This window comes from Schistocerca serialis, chromosome 9 (genome assembly GCF_023864345.2).
Source record: "Schistocerca serialis cubense isolate TAMUIC-IGC-003099 chromosome 9, iqSchSeri2.2, whole genome shotgun sequence".
Classification (NCBI taxonomy): Eukaryota; Metazoa; Arthropoda; class Insecta; order Orthoptera; family Acrididae; genus Schistocerca; species Schistocerca serialis.
In genome coordinates this window covers 549,809,211-549,825,488 of record NC_064646.1, presented here as the reverse complement: position 1 = coordinate 549,825,488, position 16,278 = coordinate 549,809,211, and positions in this window count along the sequence as shown.

Here is a 16,278-nt window from a genome sequence, read left to right as displayed (position 1 = left end):
GTTGCAATCTCTGTGTTTCATCGTCAATAAGAAGGTCACAGGGAAACAGTAAACGTGAAGTGAAGCATCGAAATCTATAACTAGTGTCACAGGGATGGTTCAAAACATAGACAGTAAGAAGAGTCAGTCTTCTTGCACTTAAGTCGGCATTGTGCCTTTCGTATTTAATTCCGAAGCAATTTCTGTGTTTCATGGTCAATAAGAAGGTCCAAGGGATACAGTAAACCTGAAGTGCAGCATCGGACTCTATAACTAGTGTCACAGAAATGGCTCAAAACGTAGACAGTAGGAAGAGTCAGTCTTCTTCTACTTAAGTCGGCATTGTGCCTTTTGATTTTAATTCCGATGCGATCTGTGTGTTTCATCGTCAATAAGAAGGTCACAGGGATACAGTAAACCTGATGTGATGCATCGCAATCTATAACTAGTGTCACAGGAATGGTTCAAAACATAGTCAGTAAGAAGTCAGTCTTCTTGTCCTTATGTCGGCATTGTGCATTTTGTATTTAATTCCGATGCAATTTCTGTGTTTCATCGTCAATAAGAAGGTCCAAGGGGTACAGAAAACCTCAAGGGCAGCATCGGACTCTATAACTAGCGTCACAGAAATGGTTCAAAACGTAGACAGTAGGAAGAGTCAGTCTTCTTGTACTTAAGTCGGCATTGTGAATTTTGTTTTTAATTCCGATGCAATTTCTGTGTTTCATTCGCAATAAGAAGGTCCAAGGGAAACAGTAAACCTGATGTGATGCAGCGCAATCTATAACTAGTGTCACAGGAATGGTTCAAAACATAGTCAGTAAGAAGTCAGTCTTCTTGTCCTTAAGTCGCCATTGTGCCTTTTGTATTTAATTCCGAAGCTATTTCTGTGTTTCATCGGCAATAAGGTCAGAGGTATACAGTAAACCTGAAGTGAAGCATCGGAATCTATAACTAGTGTCACAGGAATGGTTCAAAACATAGACAGTAGGATGAGTCAGTTTTTTGTACTTAAGTCGGCATTGTGCCTTTTGTATTTAATTCCCATGCAATTTCTGTGTTTCATCGTCAATAAGAAGGTAAAAGGGATACAGTAAACGAGGAGTGAAGCATCGGAATCTACAACTAGTGCCACAGGAATGGTTCAAAACATAGACAGTAAGAAGAGTCAGTCTTCTTGTACTTAAGTCGGCATTGTGCCTTTTCTATTTAATTCCGATGCAATTCCTGTGTTTCATCGTCTATAAGAATGTCCAAGGGATACAGTAGAACTGGAGTGAAGCATCGGAATCTATAACTAGTGTCAATGGAATGGTTCAATTCATAGACAGTAAGAAGAGTCAGTCTTCTTGTACTTAAGTCGGCATTGTGCCTTTTGTATTTAATTCCGATGCAATTTCTGAGTTTCATCGTCAATAAGAAGGTCAGAGGGATACAGTAACCCTGAAGTGAAGCATCGGAATCTATAACTAGTGTCACAGGAATGGTTCAAAACATAGTCAGTAAGAAGTCAGTCTTCTTGTACTTAAGTCGGCATTGTGCATTTTCTATTTAAATCCGATGCAATATCTGTGTTTCATCATCAATAAGAAGGCCCAAGGGATACAGTAAACCTGGTGTGAAGCATCGGAATCTATAACTAGTGTCAATGGATTGGTTCAATACATAGACAGTAAGAAGAGTCAGTCTTCTTGTACTTAAGTCGGCATTGTGCCTTTTGCATTTAACTGCGATGCAATTTCTGAGTTTCATCGTCAATAAGTAGGTCAGAGGGATACAGTAAACCTCAAGTGAAGCATCGGAATCTATAAATAGTGTCACAGGAATGGTTCAAAACATAGTCAGTAAAAGAGTTAGTCTTCTTGTCCTTAAGTCGGCATTGAGCCTTTTGTATTTAATTCCGATGCAATTTCTGAGTTTCATCGTCAATAAGAAGGTCCAAGGGATATAGTAAATATGGAGCGAAGCATCGGAATCTATAACTAGTGTCACAGGAATGGTTCATAACATGGACTGTAAGAAGAGTTAGTCTTCTTGTACTTAAGTCGGCATTGTGCCTTTTGTATATAATTCCGATGCAATTTCTGTGTTTCATCGTCTATAAGAAGGTCCAAGGAATACAGTAAACCTGAAGTGAAACATCGGAATCTACAACTAGTGCCACAGGAATGGTTCAAAACATAGACAGTAAGAAGAGTCAGTCTTCTGGTACTTAAGTCGGCATTGTGCCTTTTCTATTTAATTCCGATGCAATCTCTGTGTTTCATCGTCAATAAGAAGGTCACAGGGAAACAGTAAACGTGAAGTGAAGCATCGAAATCTATAACTAGTGTCACAGGGGGGGTTCAAAACATAGTCAGTAAGAAGAGTCGGTCCTCTTGCACTTAAGTCGGCATTGTGCCTTTCGTATTTAATTCCGATTCAATTTCTGTGTTTCATGGTCAATAAGAAGGTCCAAGGGATACAGTAAACCTGAAGTGCAATATCGGACTCTATAACTAGTGTCACAGAAATGGCTCAAAACGTAGACAGTAGGAAGAGTCAGTCTTCTTCTACTTAAGTCGGCATTGTGCCTTTTGTTTTTAATTCTGATGCAATCTCTGTGTTTCATCGTCAATAAGAAGGTCACAGGGATACAGTAAACCTGAAGTGAAGCATCGGAATCTATAACTAGTGTCACAGGAATGGTTCAACACATAGTCAGTATGAACAGTCAGTCTCCTTTTCCTTAAGTCGGCATTGTGCCTTTTGTATTTAATTCCGATGCAATTTCTGTGTTTCATCGTCAATAAGAAGGTCCAAGGGGTACAGTAAACCTGAAGTGCAGCATCGGACTCTATAACTAGTGTCACAGTAATGGTTCAAAACGTAGACAGTAGGAGGACTCAATCTTCTTGTACTTAAGTCGGCATTGTGCCATTTGTGTTTAATTCCGATGCAATTTCTGTGTTTCATTCGCAATAAGAAGGTCCAAGGGAAACTGTAAACCTGAAGTGAAGCATCGCAATCTATAACTAGTGTCACAGGAATGGTTCCAAACGTAGTCAGTAAGAAGATACTGCCTTCTTGTCCTTAAGTCGCCATTGTGCCTTTTGTATTTAATTCCGAAGCAATTTCTGTGTTTCATCGCCAATAAGGTCAGAGGGATACAGTAAACCTGAAGTGAAGCATCGGAATCTATAACTAGTGTCACAGGAATGGTTCAAAACATAGACAGTAGGATGAGTCAGTTTTCTTGTACTTAAGTCGGCATTGTGCCTTTTGTATTTAATTCCCATGCAATTTCTGTGTTTCACCGTCAATAAGAAGGACAGTGAGATACAGTAAACCTGAAGTGAAGCATCGGAATCTACAACTAGTGCCACAGGAATGGTTCAAAACATAGACAGTAAGAAGAGTCAGTCTTCTTGTACTTATGTCGGCATTGTGCCTTTTCTATTTAATTCCGAAGCAATCTCTGTGTTTCATCGTCAAGAAGAAGGTCACAGGGATACAGTAAACCTGAAGTGAAGCATCGGAATCTATAACCAGTGTCACAGGAATGGTTCAACACATAGTCAGTATGAACAGTCAGTCTTGTTGTCCTTAAGTCGGCATTGTGACTTTTGTATTTAATTCCGATGCAATTTCTGTGTTTCATCGTCAATAAGAAGGTCCAAGGGATACAGTAAACCTGAAGTGCAGCATCGGACTCTAAAACTAGTGTCACAGAAATGGTTCAAAACGTAGACAGTTGGAAGAGTCAGTCTTCTTGTACTTAACTCGGCATTGTGCCTTTTGTTTTTAATTCCGATGCAATTTCTGTGTTTCATTCGCAATAAGAAGGTCCAAGGGAAACAGTTAACCTGAAGTGAAGCATCGCAATCTATAACTAGTGTCACAGGAATGGTTCAAACATAGTCAGTAAGGAGAGACATCTTCTTGTCCTTAAGTCGCCATTGTGCCTTTTGTATTTAATTCCGAAGCAATTTCGGTGTTTCATCGGCAATAAGGTCAGAGGGATACAGTAAACCTGAAGTGAAGCATCGGAATCTATAACTAGTGTCACAGGAATGGTTCAAAACATAGACAGTAAGATGAATCAGTTTTCTTGTACTTAAGTCGGCATTGTGCCTTTTGTATTTAATTCCCATGCAATTTCTGTGTTTCATTGTCAATAAGAAGGTCAGAGGGATACAGTAAACATGAAGTGAAGCATCGGAATCCAAAACTAGTGTCACAGGAATGGTTCAAAACATAGACAGTAGGAAGAGTAAGTCTTCTTGTACTTAAGTCGGCATTGTGACTTTTGTATTTAATTCCGATGCAATTTCTGTGTTTCATGGTCAATAAGAAGGTCCAAGTGATACAGTAAACCTGAAGTGCAATATCGGACTCTATAACTAGTGTCACAGAAATGGCTCAAAACGTAGACAGTAGGAAGAGTCAGTCTTCTTCTACTTAAGTCGGCATTGTCCTTTTGTTTTTAATTCTGATGCAATCTCTGTGTTTCATCGTCAATAAGAAGGCCACAGGGATACAGTAAACCTGAAGTGAAGCATCGGAATCTATAACTAGTGTCACAGGAATGGTTCAACACATAGTCAGTATGAACAGTCATTCTCCTTTTCCTTAAGTCGGCATTGTGCCTTTTGTATTTAATTCCGATGCAATTTCTGTGTTTCATCGTCAATAAGAAGGTCCAAGGGGTACAGTAAACCTGAAGTGCAGCATCGGACTCTATAACTAGTGTCACAGAAATGGTTCAAAACGTAGACAGTAGGAAGAGTCAGTCTTCTTGTACTTAAGTCGGCATTGTGCCATTTGTCTTTAATTCCGATGCAATTTCTGTGTTTCATTCGCAATAAGAAGGTCCAAGGGTAACTGTAAACCTGAAGTGAAGCATCGCAATCTATAACTAGTGTCACAGGAATGGTTCAAAACATAGTCAGTAAGAAGATACTGCCTTCTTGTCCTTAAGTCGCCATTGTGCCTTTTGTATTTAATTCCCATACAATTTCTGTGTTTCACAGTCAATAAGAAGGACAGTGAGATACAGTAAACCTGAAGTGAAGCATCGGAATCTACAACTAGTGCCACAGGAATGGTTCAAAACATAGACAGTAAGAATAGTCAGTCTTCGTGTACTAAAGTTGGCAATTGGCCTTTTGTATTTAATTCCGATGCAATATCTGTGTATCATCGTCAATAAAAAGGTCCAAGGGATACTGTATACATGAAGTGAAGCATCGGAATCTATAACTAGTGTCACAGGAATGGTTCAAAACATAGTTAGTAAGAAGAGTCGGTCTTCTTGTACTTAAGTCGGCATTGTGCCTTTTCTACTTAATTCCGATGCAATTTCTGTGTTTCATCGTCAATAACAAGGTCCAAGGGATACAGTGAACCTGGAGTGAAGCATCGGAATCCATAACTAGTGTCAATGGAATGGGTCAAAACATAGACAGTAAGAAGAGTCAGTCTTCTTGTACTTAAGTCGGCATTATACCTTTTGTATTTAATTCCGATGCAATTTCTGTGTTTCACCGTCAATGAGAAGGTCAGAGGGATACAGTAAACCTGACGTGAAGCATCGCAATCTATTGCTAGTGTCACAGGAATGGTTCAAAACATAGACAGTAAGAAGAGTCAGTTTTCTTGTACTTAAGTCGGCATTGTGCCTTTTGTATTTAATTCCGATGCAATTTCTGTGTTTCATCGTCAATAAGAAGGTCCAAGGAATACAGTAAACCTGAAGTGCAGCATCGGACTCTATAACTAGTGTCACAGAAATGGTTCAAAACGTAGAAAGTAGGAAGAGTCAGTCTTCTTGTACTTAAGTCGGCATTGTGCCTTTTGTTTTTCATTCCGATGCAATTTCTATGTCTCATTCGCAATAAGAAGGTCCAAGGGAAACAGTAAACCTGATGTGAAGCATCGCAATCTATAACTAGTGTCATAGGAATGGTTCAAAACATAGTCAGTAAGAAGAGACAGACTTCTTGTCCTTACGTCGCCATTGAGCCTTTTGTATTTAATTCCGAAGCAATTTCTGTGTTTCATCGGCAATAAGGTCAGAGGGATTCAGTAAACCTGAAGTGAAGCATCGGAATCTATAACTAGTGTCACAGGAATGGTTCAAAACATAGACAGTAGGATGAGTCAGTTTTCTTGTACTTAAGTCGGCATTGTGCCTTTTGTATTTAATTCCCATGCAATTTCTGTGTTTCACCGTCAATAAGATGGACAGTGGGATTCAGTAAACCTGAAGTGAAGCATCGGAATCTATAACTAGTGTCACAGGAATGGTTCAAACATAGACAGTAAGAAGAGTCAGTTTTCTTGTACTTAATTCGGCATTGTGCCTTTTGTATTTAATTCCGATGCAATTTCTGTGTTTCATCGTCAATAAGAAGGTAAAAGGGATACAGCAAACCTGGAGTGAAGCATCGGAATCTACAACTAGTGCCACAGGAATGGTTCAAAACATAGACAGTAAGAAGAGTCAGTCTTCTTGTACTTATGCCGGCATTGTGCCTTTTCTATTTAATTCCGATGCAATCTCTGTGTTTCATCGTCAATAAGAAGATCACAGGGATACAGTAAACCTGAAGTGAAGCATCGGAATCTATAACTAGTGTCACAGGAATGGTTCAACACATAGTCAGTATGAACAGTCAGTCTCTTTGTCCTTAAGTCGGTATTGTGCCTTTTGTATTTAATTCCGATGCAATTTCTGTGAGTAATCGTCAATAAGAAGGTCCAAGGGATACAGTAAACCTGAAGTGCAGCATCGGACTCTATAACTATTGTCACAGATATGGTACAAAACGTAGACAGTAGGAAGAGTCAGTCACCTTGTACTTAAGTCGCCATTGTGCCTTTTGTATTTAATTCCGAAGCAATTTCTGTGTTTCATCGGCAATAAGGTCAGAGGGATTCAGTAAACATGAAGTGAAGCATCGGAATCCATAACTAGTGTCAATGGAATGGGTCAAAACATAGACAGTAAGAAGAGTCAGTCTTCTTGTACTTAAGTCGGCATTATACCTTTCGAATTTAATTCCGATGCAATTTCTGTGTTTCATCGTCAATAAGAAGGTCAGAGGGATACAAAAAGCCTGAAGTGAAGCATCGGATTCCACAACTAGTGTCACAGGAATGGTTCATAACATAGACAGTAGGAAGAATCCGCCTTCTTGTAGTTATGTCGGCATTGTGCCTTTTGTATTTAATTCCGATGCATTATCTGTGTTTCATCGTCAATAAGAAGGTCCAAGGTATACAGTAAACCTGAAGTAAAGCATCGGAATCTATAACTAGTGTCACAGGAATTCTTCAAACATAGTCAGTAAGAAGAGTCAGTCTTCTTGTACTTAAGTCGGCATTGTGCCTTTCGTATTTAATTCCGATGCAATTTCTGTGTTTCACCGTCAATAAGAAGGTCAGAGGGATACAGTAATCCTGAAGTGACGCATCGGAATCTATAACCAGTGTCACAGTAATGGTTCAATTATTGACAGTAAGAGGAGTCAGTCTTCGGGTACTTAAGTCGGCATTGTCCCTTTTGTATTTAATTCCGATGCAATTTCCGTGTTTCATCGTTAATAAGAAGGTCAGAGGGATACAGTAAACCTGAAGTGAAGCATCGGAATCTATAACTAGTGTCACAGGAATGGTTCAAGGCGTAGTCAGTAAGAAGAGTCAGTCTTCGGGTACTTAAGTCGGTATTGTCCCTTTTGTATTTAATTCCGATGCAATTTCTGTGTTTCATCGTCAATAAGAAGGCCACAGGGATACAGTAAACCTGAAGTGAAGCATCGGAATCTATAACTAGTGTCACAGGAATGGTTCAACACATAGTCAGTATGAACAGTCATTCTCCTTTTCCTTAAGTCGGCATTGTGCCTTTTGTATTTAATTCCGATGCAATTTCTGTGTTTCATCGTCAATAAGAAGGTCCAAGGGGTACAGTAAACCTGAAGTGCAGCATCGGACTCTATAACTAGTGTCACAGAAATGGTTCAAAACGTAGACAGTAGGAAGAGTCAGTCTTCTTGTACTTAAGTCGGCATTGTGCCATTTGTCTTTAATTCCGATGCAATTTCTGTGTTTCATTCGCAATAAGAAGGTCCAAGGGTAACTGTAAACCTGAAGTGAAGCATCGCAATCTATAACTAGTGTCACAGGAATGGTTCAAAACATAGTCAGTAAGAAGATACTGCCTTCTTGTCCTTAAGTCGCCATTGTGCCTTTTGTATTTAATTCCCATACAATTTCTGTGTTTCACAGTCAATAAGAAGGACAGTGAGATACAGTAAACCTGAAGTGAAGCATCGGAATCTACAACTAGTGCCACAGGAATGGTTCAAAACATAGACAGTAAGAATAGTCAGTCTTCGTGTACTAAAGTTGGCAATTGGCCTTTTGTATTTAATTCCGATGCAATATCTGTGTATCATCGTCAATAAAAAGGTCCAAGGGATACTGTATACATGAAGTGAAGCATCGGAATCTATAACTAGTGTCACAGGAATGGTTCAAAACATAGTTAGTAAGAAGAGTCGGTCTTCTTGTACTTAAGTCGGCATTGTGCCTTTTCTACTTAATTCCGATGCAATTTCTGTGTTTCATCGTCAATAACAAGGTCCAAGGGATACAGTGAACCTGGAGTGAAGCATCGGAATCCATAACTAGTGTCAATGGAATGGGTCAAAACATAGACAGTAAGAAGAGTCAGTCTTCTTGTACTTAAGTCGGCATTATACCTTTTGTATTTAATTCCGATGCAATTTCTGTGTTTCACCGTCAATGAGAAGGTCAGAGGGATACAGTAAACCTGACGTGAAGCATCGCAATCTATTGCTAGTGTCACAGGAATGGTTCAAAACATAGACAGTAAGAAGAGTCAGTTTTCTTGTACTTAAGTCGGCATTGTGCCTTTTGTATTTAATTCCGATGCAATTTCTGTGTTTCATCGTCAATAAGAAGGTCCAAGGAATACAGTAAACCTGAAGTGCAGCATCGGACTCTATAACTAGTGTCACAGAAATGGTTCAAAACGTAGAAAGTAGGAAGAGTCAGTCTTCTTGTACTTAAGTCGGCATTGTGCCTTTTGTTTTTCATTCCGATGCAATTTCTGTGTCTCATTCGCAATAAGAAGGTCCAAGGGAAACAGTAAACCTGATGTGAAGCATCGCAATCTATAACTAGTGTCATAGGAATGGTTCAAAACATAGTCAGTAAGAAGAGACAGACTTCTTGTCCTTACGTCGCCATTGAGCCTTTTGTATTTAATTCCGAAGCAATTTCTGTGTTTCATCGGCAATAAGGTCAGAGGGATTCAGTAAACCTGAAGTGAAGCATCGGAATCTATAACTAGTGTCACAGGAATGGTTCAAAACATAGACAGTAGGATGAGTCAGTTTTCTTGTACTTAAGTCGGCATTGTGCCTTTTGTATTTAATTCCCATGCAATTTCTGTGTTTCACCGTCAATAAGATGGACAGTGGGATTCAGTAAACCTGAAGTGAAGCATCGGAATCTATAACTAGTGTCACAGGAATGGTTCAAACATAGACAGTAAGAAGAGTCAGTTTTCTTGTACTTAATTCGGCATTGTGCCTTTTGTATTTAATTCCGATGCAATTTCTGTGTTTCATCGTCAATAAGAAGGTAAAAGGGATACAGCAAACCTGGAGTGAAGCATCGGAATCTACAACTAGTGCCACAGGAATGGTTCAAAACATAGACAGTAAGAAGAGTCAGTCTTCTTGTACTTATGCCGGCATTGTGCCTTTTCTATTTAATTCCGATGCAATCTCTGTGTTTCATCGTCAATAAGAAGATCACAGGGATACAGTAAACCTGAAGTGAAGCATCGGAATCTATAACTAGTGTCACAGGAATGGTTCAACACATAGTCAGTATGAACAGTCAGTCTCTTTGTCCTTAAGTCGGTATTGTGCCTTTTGTATTTAATTCCGATGCAATTTCTGTGAGTAATCGTCAATAAGAAGGTCCAAGGGATACAGTAAACCTGAAGTGCAGCATCGGACTCTATAACTATTGTCACAGATATGGTACAAAACGTAGACAGTAGGAAGAGTCAGTCTCCTTGTACTTAAGTCGCCATTGTGCCTTTTGTATTTAATTCCGAAGCAATTTCTGTGTTTCATCGGCAATAAGGTCAGAGGGATTCAGTAAACATGAAGTGAAGCATCGGAATCCATAACTAGTGTCAATGGAATGGGTCAAAACATAGACAGTAAGAAGAGTCAGTCTTCTTGTACTTAAGTCGGCATTATACCTTTCGAATTTAATTCCGATGCAATTTCTGTGTTTCATCGTCAATAAGAAGGTCAGAGGGATACAAAAAGCCTGAAGTGAAGCATCGGATTCCACAACTAGTGTCACAGGAATGGTTCATAACATAGACAGTAGGAAGAATCCGCCTTCTTGTAGTTATGTCGGCATTGTGCCTTTTGTATTTAATTCCGATGCATTATCTGTGTTTCATCGTCAATAAGAAGGTCCAAGGTATACAGTAAACCTGAAGTAAAGCATCGGAATCTATAACTAGTGTCACAGGAATTCTTCAAACATAGTCAGTAAGAAGAGTCAGTCTTCTTGTACTTAAGTCGGCATTGTGCCTTTCGTATTTAATTCCGATGCAATTTCTGTGTTTCACCGTCAATAAGAAGGTCAGAGGGATACAGTAATCCTGAAGTGACGCATCGGAATCTATAACCAGTGTCACAGTAATGGTTCAATTATTGACAGTAAGAGGAGTCAGTCTTCGGGTACTTAAGTCGGCATTGTCCCTTTTGTATTTAATTCCGATGCAATTTCCGTGTTTCATCGTTAATAAGAAGGTCAGAGGGATACAGTAAACCTGAAGTGAAGCATCGGAATCTATAACTAGTGTCACAGGAATGGTTCAAGGCGTAGTCAGTAAGAAGAGTCAGTCTTCGGGTACTTAAGTCGGTATTGTCCCTTTTGTATTTAATTCCGATGCAATTTCTGTGTTTCATCGTCAATAAGAAGTTCCAAGGGATACAGTAAACCTGAAGTGAAGCATCGGACTCTATAACTAGTGTCACAGAATTGGTTCAAAACATAGACAGTAGGAAGAGTCAGTCTTCTTGTACTTAAGTCGGCATTGTGCCTTTTGTATTTAATTCCGATGCAATTTCTGTGTTTCATCGTCAATAAGAAAGTCCACGGGAAACAGTAAACCTGAAGTGAAGCATCGGAATCTATAACTAGTGTCACAGGAGTGGTTCAAATCATAGACAGTAAGAAGAGTCAGTCTTCTTGTACTTAAGTCGGCATTGTGGCTCTTGTATTTGATTACGATGAAATTTCTGTGTTTCATCGTCAATAAGAAGGTCAGAGGGATACAGTAAACCTGAAGTGAAGCATCGTAATCTATAACTAGAGTCACAGGAATGGTTCAAATCATAGTCAGTAAGAAGAGTCAGTCTTCTTGTCCTTAAGTCGGCATTGTGCCTTTTGTATTTAATTACGATGCAATTTCTGTGTTTCATCGGCAATAAAGTCAGAGGGATACAGTAAACGTGAAGTGAAGCATCGGAATCTATAACTAGTGTCACAGGAATGGTTCAAAACATAGACAGTAGGAACAGTCTGTCTTCTTGTTTTTAAGTCGGCATTGTGCCTTTTGTATTTAATTCCGATGCAATTTCTGTGTTTCATCGTCAATAAGAAGGTCAAAGGGGTACAGTAAACCTGAAGTGAAGCATCGGAATCTATAACTAGTGTCACAGGAATGGTTGAAACATAGACAGTAAGAAGAGTCTGTCTTCGGGTACTTAAGTCGGCATTGTGACTTTTGTATTTAGTTCCGATGCTATTTCTGTGTTTCATCGTCAATAAGAAGGTCCAAGGTATACAGTAAACCTGAAGTGAAGCATCGGAATCTATATATAGTGTCACAGGAATGGTTCAAAACATAGTCAGTAAGAAGAGTCAGTCTTCTTGTACTTAAGTCGGCATTGTGCCTTTTCTATTTAATTCCGATGCAATTTCTGTGTTTCATCGTCAATATGAAGGTCCAAGGGATACAGTAAACCTGGAGTGAAGCATCGGAATCTATAACTAGTGTCACAGGAATGGTTCAAAACATAGACGGTTAGAAGAGTCAGTCTTCTTGTACTTAAGTCGACATTGTGCCTTTTCTATTTAATTCCGATGCAATTTCTGTGTTTCATCGTCAATAAGAATGTCCAAGGTATACTGTAAACCTGAAGTAAAGCGTCGGAATCTATAACTAGTGTCACAGCAATGGTTCAAACTATAATCACTAAGAGGAGTCAGTCTTCTTGTACTTAAGTCTGCATTGAGCCTTTTCTATTTAATTCCGATGCAATTTCTGTGTTTCATCGTCAATGAGAAGGTCCAAGGGATACAGTAAACCTGGAGTGAAGCATCGGAATCTATAACTAGTGTAACAGGAATGGTTCAAAACATAGACAGTACGAAGAGTCAGTCTTCTTGTACTTAAGTCGGCATTGTGCCTTTTGTATTTAATTCCGATGCAATTTCTGTGTTTCACCGTCAATAAGAAGGACAGTGGGATACAGTACACCTGAAGTGAAGCATCGGAAACTATAACTAGTGTCACAGGAATGGTTCAAACATTAACAGTAAGAAGAGTCAGTTTTCTTGTACTTAAGTCGGCATTGTGCCTTTTGTGTTTAATTCCGATGCAATTTCTGTGTTTCATCGTCAATAAGAAGGTAAAAGGGATACAGTAAACCTGGAGTGAAGCATCGGAATCTACAACTAGTGCCACAGGAATGGTTCAAAACATAGACAGTAAGAAGAGTCAGTCTTCTTGTACTTATGTCGGCATTGTGCCTTTTCTATTTAATTCCGATGCAATCTCTGTGTTTCATCGTCAATAAGAAGGTCACAGGGATACAGTAAACCTGAAGTGAATCATCGGAATCTAAAACTAGTGTCACAGGAATGGCTCAACACATAGTCAGTATGAACAGTCAGTCTTCTTGTCCTTAAGTCGGCATTTTGCCTTTTGTATTTAATTCCGATGCAATTTCTGTGTTTCATCGTCAATAAGAAGGTCCAAGGGATACAGTAAACCTGAAGTGCAGCATCGGACTCTATAACTAGTGTCACAGAAGTGGTTCAAAACGTAGACAGTAAGAAGAGTCAGTCTTCTTGTACTTAAGTCGGCATTGTGCCTTTTGTTTTTAATTCCGATGCAATTTCTGTGTTTCATTCGCAATAAGAAGGTCCAAGGGAAACAGTAAACCTGAAGTGAAGCATCGGAATCTATAACTTGTGTCACAGGAATGGTTCAAAACATAGACAGTAGGATGAGTCAGTTTTGTGGTACTTAGGTCGGCATTGTGCCTTTTGTATTTAATCCCCATGCAATTTCTGTGTTTCATTGTCAATAAGAAGGTTGAGGGATACAGTAAAACTGAAGTGGAGCATCGGAATCCAATACTACTGTCACAGGAATGGTTCAAAACATAGATAGTAGGAAGAGTCAGTCTTCTTGTACTTAAGTCGGCATTGTGCCTTTTGTATTTAATTCCGATGCAATTTCTGTGTTTCACCGTAAATAAGAAGGTCAGAGGGATACAGTAAACCTGGAGTGAAGCATCGGAATCCATAAATAGTGTGAATGGAATGGGTCAAAACATAGACAGTAAGAAGAGTCAGTCTTCTTGTACTTAAGTCGGCATTATACCTTTTGTATTTAATTCCGATGCAATGTCTGTGTTTCATCGTCAATAAGAAGGTCAGAGGGATACAGTAAACCTGAAGTGAAGCATCGGAATCCACAACTAGTGTCACAGGAATGGTTTAAAACATAGACAGTAGGAAGAATCAGCCTTCTTGTAGTTATGTCGGCATTGTGACTTTTGTATTTAATTCCGATGAATTTTCTGTGTTTCATCGTCAATAAGAAGGTCCAAGGTATACAGTAAACCTGAAGTAAAGCATCGGAATCTATAACTAGAGTCACAGGAATTCTTCAAACATAGTCAGTAAGAAGAGTCAGTCTTCTTGTACTTAAGTCGGCATCGTGCCTTTCGTATTTAATTCCGATGCAATTTCTGTGTTTCACCGTCAATAAGAAGGTCAGAGGGATACAGTAATCCTGAAGTGAAGCATCGGAATCTATAACCAGTGTCACAGGAATGGTTCAAACATTGACAGTAATAAGAGTCAGTCTTCGGGTACTTAAGTCGGCATTGTGGCTCTTGTATTTAATTACGATGCAATTTCCGTGTTTCATCGTTAATAAGAAGGGCAGAGGGATACAGTAAATCTGAAGTGAAGCATCGGAATCTATAACTAGTGTCACAGGAATGGTTCAAGGCATAGTCAGTAAGAAGAGTCAGTCTTCTTGTCCTTAAGTCGGCATTGTGCCTTTTGTATTTAATTACGATGCAATTTCTGTGATTCATCGGCAATAAAGTCAGAGGGATACAGTAAACGAGAAGTGAAGCATCGGAATCTATATCTAGTGTCATAGGAATGGTTCAAAACATAGACAGTAGGAACAGTCAGTCTTCTTGTACTTAAGTCGGCATTGTGCCTTTTGTATTTAATTCCGATGCAATTTCTGTGTTTCATCGTCAACAAGAAGGTCAAAGGGATACAGTAAACCTGAAGTGAAGCATCGGAATCTATAACTAGTGTCACAGGAATGGTTGAAACATAGACAGTAAGAAGAGTCTGTCTTCTTGTACTTAAGTCGGCATTGTGCCTTTTGTATTTAATTCCGATGAAATTTCCGTGTTTCATCGTCAATAAGAAGGTCCAAGGGATACAGTAAACATGAAGTGAAGCATCGGAATCTATAACTAGTGTCACAGGAATGGTTCAAAACATAGTCAGTAAGAAGAGTCAGTCTTTTTTGACCATAAGTCGGCATTGTGCCTTTTTTATTTAATTCCGATGCACTTTCTGTGTTTCATCGCCAACAAGATGGTCCAAGGGATACAGTAAACCTGCAGTGGAGCATCGGAATCTATAACTAGTAACACAGTAATGGTTCAAAACATTGACAGTAAGAAGAGTCAGTCTTCTTGTATTTAAGACGGCATTGTGCCTTTTGTATTTAGTTTCGATGCAATTTCTTTGTTTCATCGTCAATAAGAAGGTCAGAGGGATACAGTAAACTTGAAGTGAAGCATCGGAATCTATAACTAGTGTCACAGGAATGGTTAAAAACATAGTCAGTAAGAAGTCAGTCTTCTTGTACTTAAGTCGGCATTGTGCCTTTTCAATTTAACTCCGATGCAATTTCTGTGTTTCATCGTCAATAAGAAGCTCCAAGGGATACAGTAAACCAGGAGTGAAGCATCGGAATCTATAACTAGTGTCAATGGAATGGTTAAAAACATAGTCAGTAAGAAGTCAGTCTTCTTGTACTTAAGTTGACATTGTGTCTTTTCTATTTAATTCCGATGCAATTTCTGTGTTTCATCGTCAATAAGAATGTCCAAGGTATACAGTAAACCGGAAGTAAAGCGTCGGAATCTGTAACTAGTGTCACAGCAATGGTTCAAACTATAATCACTTAGAAGAGTCAGTCTACTTGTACTTTAGTCGGCATTGTGCTTTTTCTATTTAATTCCGACGCAATTTCTGTGTTTCATCGTCATTAAGAAGGTCCAAGGGATATAGTAAACCTGGAGTGAAGCATCGGAATCTATAACTAGTGGCACAGGAATGGTTCATAACATAGACAGTAAGAAGAGTCAGACTTCTTGTACTTAAGTCGGCATTGTGCCTTTTATATTTAATTCCGATGCAATTTCTGTGTTTCATCGTCAATAAGAATGTCCAAGGGATACAGTAAAAATGAAGTGAAGCATCGGAATCTATAACTAGTGTCACAGGAATGGTTCAAATCATTGTCAGTAAGAAGATTCGGTCTTCATGTACTTAAGTCGGCATTGTGCCTTTTGTATATAATTCCGATGCAATTTCTGTGTTTCATCTTCTATAAGAAGGTCCAAGGGATACAGTTAACCTGAAGTGAAGCATCGGAATCTACAACTAGTGCCACAGGAATGGTTCAAAACATAGACAGTAAGATGAGTCAGTCTTCTTGTACTTAAGTCGGCATTGTGCGTTATCTATTTCATTCCGATGCAATCTCTGTGTTTAATCGTCAATAAGAAGGTCACTGGGATACAGTAAACCTGAAGTGAAACATCGTAATCTACAACTAGTGCCACAGGAATGGTTCAAAACATAGACAGTAAGAAGAGTCTGTCTTCTTGTACTTAAGTCGGCATCGTGCCTTTTCTA